Source organism: Silene latifolia, chromosome 1 (genome assembly GCF_048544455.1).
Source record: "Silene latifolia isolate original U9 population chromosome 1, ASM4854445v1, whole genome shotgun sequence".
NCBI lineage: Eukaryota > Viridiplantae > Streptophyta > Magnoliopsida > Caryophyllales > Caryophyllaceae > Silene > Silene latifolia.
In genome coordinates, this window is record NC_133526.1 from 66968092 (window position 1) to 66973783 (window position 5692).

The following is a 5692-nucleotide window of genomic DNA, read 5'->3' on the forward strand; positions in this document are numbered from 1 at the left end:
TGTGTATTGGTTTCTTTTATTTTCTCAATAGCAGTTGTGTTTTGGGTGTTGATCATCCTGTTTGTACTGTTTTTAAACTTGGTTTAATTAATTGCGGGGTGTAATATTTTGATACAGGATTGAATTTTTACATCTTTGCACTGCTGAATGCTATTTTTCAAAGAAGTGAAAAAAAATAGCATTTCAGCAGATGCCACAAACGCTGCTGAAAAAATAGCATTTCAGCAACTGCTAGAACAGGCTAAAATCATTTTTTTTAAAAAAAAAATTAAAAACGATAACAGTTAAAAACAACCCATTGCAAACAATTATTTGACAACGGCTTTATTTAGATAAATAACCGTTGACATATTTTCCCTCCCATTCAAACCGTCAAAAATATAAGATAACGAACGATAACCGTTGTCGAGTTCAAAACTTTTACAACGGTTTATTTAAGCAGAACCGTTGACAAAATTTCATCAATATAAATAGATAACGGTTACATACCGTTGTCAACAGATGAATATAACAACGGTTTTGCACGCAATAAAGCCGTTGTTAAATTTTGACGTTCATTTAAATAAGATAACGAAATGAACCGTTATCATATATAATATTTAACAACGGTTTTGGAACGATAAGAAGTTGTCAATAGTAAACTACGACAACGGATTTGATACCATTCTTAAGATTTAACAACGGTTATTGATGTTATATAACGGTCGCTTGTTATTTGTACAACTGTTGTATATATTTAACAACCGTCGTTGCAATAACGGTCCCGTGTTTCTATTTAAAAACGGTAATTTGCATTATTTGACCGTTATTGGATGTCTTATTTGGCGTAGTGCTCATCCGAGCGATAACCCAAGTTCCATAATGTGCACATTCCCTCTGTGGCGGGTTCCACATAGGGCGAATCAAGGGCGTGAAGCCACTCCCGCAAGTGACTCCACTCAGCCGAGGACGCACCTCGAGAACCACAGACAATTACACAACCTACCACATTATACAACAACAATTACCAATTCCAATACGATATGAATCAACAACCTTAAACAACCATCAACAATAACTATGTAATCAATAACCGAGTAGGGAAACCCTACCTGGAATAAGCAATCAGAAGACCGTCACAAGCAGCTTATCAATAATGCTCCTCTACGAAACCTCCTCCTATAAACACATATTCATACATTTACCATCTAATCAACATTATACTCCCAAAACCCCCAATTCTACCTAATTAGGGTTTTAAACAAAATCAACGAAACAATATAAAAACTATACAAGGATCTTACCCTTGACACGAAGAACTCAACGGCGTAAAGAACACGACGATCCGAAAACCTTAGCCTTTGGGATTTGAGAATAACGCGAAGAAAAAAGCAACGTAACTCTTTTCTCTCTTTGAAAGGTCTTTAGAAAAGTAAAAGCAATTAAGAAAGTGACGGAAACCCTTAAGGGGGCGTTTGTTTCGCGCATGTGTATGAGTTTGGAATTAGAAATCATACCTGGGTGGTATGGGGTTAGAACTTCATTCCTTATACCTTGTGTTTGTTTCAATTGTATGCGGTATAGGTTTGAAACTAAGCTAAAGTTGAAATATGTAAAATCCAATCTTTTAAATAATAATTTTAACATATAAAATCATGAAAATAAAGATTTAGTCAAATAATTATGTAAAATGTTTCATTTACAATATGTCATAATATTTTTTTCACATTTTTGTTTATTATAGTTTGATACCCATGTGTATCAATCTCATACCTACCCCTCTCCTTGGGTATGAGAAACTCATACCTCATGGGTTTGAGGTATGTGTATGAAACCTCCAAATTTGCCAAATAAACACTTGGTATGGGTTTGGCTCATTCCAAACCCATACCTCATACCTTTTGTGTTTGAACCAAACACCCCCTAAATACTAATCACGCGTTATTAACAAGTGCCAGCTAAAAGAACCCGTAAAACCAACTTACTTGATTGAGTAAGTGACTTACTTGATCGAGCGCCCCTTACTTGATCGAGTTGATGCGACTCATATTTGAGCACATTTGGTCCCTGAATTAGCCTCGTTCCTATGCTTTATAGTGCATAATTGGGTCATTTACTATCTTTAGTTTCCCATTTTGCATATTCTTTGAGGTTTTGTTTCCTTGGTAGGAGAGGAGTGCAAACCTTGCATTTTCATGGCGAAATGGAGCTAAATTGATCGCATTCAATGACCAAGCATCAAAGGGAAGACGATACTAGAAGGCCTATGTAGATAATAAAGTAGATTGGGCAATGATGAAAGGATCCTTGCATCGTCAACAAGATCCCCGCGGATTGTTGAGGAAAGAAGAAAAGAAAAGTGCCTGTCTCACAATCCGAGCGGATTGCAGCCAATCCTAGCGTTCCCTGCCCAGCAATCCGAGCGTCCCGATGCCAAGACACTCGTCTTGAAGCCAAGCAATCCGAGCGTCTCTCCCATGATCCGCTCGGATCTCCTGACAGAGTCCACTGTGCCACCTTCCTAGACGCTCGGGACGAGCATATCTTCGTGGGACTAGCAAAACGGAGATGCGCATCTCCTTGGAGAGGAGCACTTCCTCAAGTTTTCTTAAGGGTCTTAATAGTCATTTAAGCCCTTAGTAACCCTAGTATTTGTACCTAATCTTTAGTATAAATACCCCTTTCTACAACGTAGATTAGCATGTCATCTTAATAGAATCTTAATCCTATCTTAATCTTGTCTTAATCTTGCAATCAACTTTTAATCTAGTATTAATACAAATCTCATTCCTTAATCTTTCCTTAATTTCTCTATTGTTCATCATTTATTTTGGGTAATTAGAAGATTATTTGGGTTTATATGGAGGATTGACAACCTTCCATCAATCATCAAGTACTTCTATTATTCTTTGCTTTATTATTTGGAATCATCTTCATAGGTATAATTTTCCCTTAATCCTTTTTAATTATTGTTAATCATTTTCATTTGTTCATCATGTTTTGCCTTGCTAGTATGATTGACAACCTTGTTAGCATGTTAAAATTGATAATGAGTGAGTAGTTTCCTTTACTAGGGTTAATGGGGAATTAGAGGAAACCAACATGGGGATTGATTCATGCTTAATCTAATATGTTTTCATAATTAGTTTGCTTGCTTGTTGTGATTCCAACTTATCATCATGTTATGTTTGATGAAATGCGAGCCTATGAATCCTTGCATTTTTTTACCCATCACTTACCTTTTCAATGAGACTTTTAAGACATAAACCAACTCGAGTCTCATTAGACCATACATATAGTTGGATAGAAAGGATTAAGTCGACTTGTAGGTGTTGTACAATCTAATCGATTCGGCTGCGGGACCCAAACCTTCTTAGGGATTGTAAGATATACTCTAACTCGATCCCATCACAACAATAAGTGCTTGCATCTAGTAGAAAATATGTTTGTATGATCAAATCCCATGAATCCCCTATGAACCCATGACACCCTAGTGCTTTTAATCAATTGTTTACATCTCATTTTAATCATCTTGCTTGTTTTCATTACTTTATTTACATTGTTGATTAGTTTAGTCGATCTCCTATCTCAACCCAAATTGTGACACCCTTAGACACAACCAATTGCAATTGAAAATACTACATCAATACCCGTCCCTTGGGATCCGACCTTTACTTACCTCTTTACTAAGAGTAGAGTAGTTTGTGAAGTTATAAATACTCTTTTGGTCAAGGTAACTTTTGACGACGAGTAACAAAACCGACGAACCAAAAATGGCGCCATTGCCGGGACGGTGTTAACTTGATTTGATTTTCTTTAATTGTTTTTTGTTGTGTCTTTCTTTACCTTGGGGAAGTTAAACTCCTCAAGGTTTGTTCTAATTGTTTTCGAGTTGTTTGATATTTTGCATTTCTAGGAGATCACAAGGTAACTTGTTACCCATTGATCTTGAAATTGAAATAACTTTGACCAACAATAGAAGACTTGCTAGAAATACTTTGAGAGGTATTGGTGAGATTATGGACATTCAACCAAATAATATTGAGTTTACCAACTCTTTTGCAAGAGAAGGAGATGATAACCCAACATAAAACCAACCACAAAATCAACCCACAATGCCTAAATTTTCATCACATTCCGTACCAGCCGAGGAGAACCTACCAAATGGTACTCCTACCCCACAACATCTAACCGGTAATTTCATTGCAAAATCCACATTTATACAACTAGTTGAGAGAAGTCAATTTGGGAGGATGCCTAGTGAAGACCCTCATTCTCATATGGAGACTTTTTGTGACTATTGTGATGCGATTTCTCAAACCGGAGTTACTCAAGACCAAATTCGATGGGTCTTATTTCCTTTTTTCTTTGATTGGTTCCGCAAAACAATGGTTGAAGAGCCTTGATAAGGCTACTCTTGGTATTTAATCTTGGAAGAAATTGGCACTTGCTTTCTACAAGAAATTCTATCCTCCGGAAAAGACTAACATGTTGAGAGCCCAAATCACCGGGTTCAAACAAAGGGACGAGGAATCTTTGTATGAAGCATGGGAGATATTCAAGGACACTTGTCGATCTTGTCCACACCATGGACTTAGTGAGTGGTTCCTTGTACAACAATTTTGGAATGGTCTATATGAAGACTCCCGAAACATTCTCAATATGGGATCAAATGGTATGTTTACCGAAGTTGATGACAATCAAACATGGAACAAGATTTAAAAAATGGCAGTCCATAACTCACAATATAGTAGACCTCGGAAGGCTACTAGAGGAGGAAAGCATGAAGTGGACTCCATTACTCAATTGGGTGCTCAACTTAGTACACACATTGACACCATTAATTTGAAGTTTGAGAAGGCTATGGCTAAACTTGAAGAGGCCTCCAAATCACCTAAGCAACATGTTAATGTTATGGTGGCATCATCATCAATTCCAAGTGGAGTATGTGAGAGTTGTGGAACTTTGGGACATGACCAAAGTGAATGTAGGGGAACAAGTGAATGCTTTCTAAGCATACAAGAGTGGTACCCCTTATTCCAACTATTACAATGAAAACACCAAATTCCATCCCGACCTCTCATACAAAAGCCAAATTGTTTAAAACCCTCAAACACCATACACCCCACCTCCAATGAGAAACCAATCTCAAAAACCCTTTTACAATCAAAACCAAGGTTATCAAAATCAAACTCCATACAATCAAACAAATGACCAAGGTTTTGATGTGTAAAAAGCGGTCCTCCAAATGCAAAAGAACCAACAAGAATTTTTCACTCAAATGTAAAAGGATAGTCAAGCAAAAGACATCACCATCAACAACATACTAGCTCACAAGAAGATGTTGGAAACCCAAATGTCTCAATTATCATCTTCTAGTTTACAAAGACAAAAGGGGCAATCGCCACCTCAAGGTAATCCCCCAAGACATGAGTCGGTGAGTGCCATCCATTTGAGGAGTGGTACAAGGTATGAAGAGCCGAAGAGGCCTGTTGATGAAGATGTTGTGAATGCTAGTGACAAGGAAAGAGTTGTGGAAAACTCTAGGAAAAAAGAACCCACCATTTAAGAAGTTTCAAAGAAGAATGAAGAGAAGGCTAAAGAGAAAGAGCCTATTGAGATTCGACTTCCATTTCCAAGTCGTCAAGCTAAGCCTAAGTTTGATGAACAACTTGGGAAGTTTATGGAGATTGTGAATAACTTGGAAGTCTCA

At 37.2% G+C, this 5692-nt stretch overlaps 1 non-coding gene across 1 annotated transcript; it reads right to left on the reverse strand.

Annotated features, from left to right (window-relative positions):
* Positions 1-4467: 4467 nt before the first annotated feature.
* Positions 4468-4574, reverse strand: LOC141621221 (small nucleolar RNA R71). Its single transcript, XR_012532154.1, has one exon. It is a non-coding gene; the product is annotated as a small nucleolar RNA R71 (small nucleolar RNA).
* Between the last annotated feature and the right edge of the window lie 1118 nt (positions 4575-5692).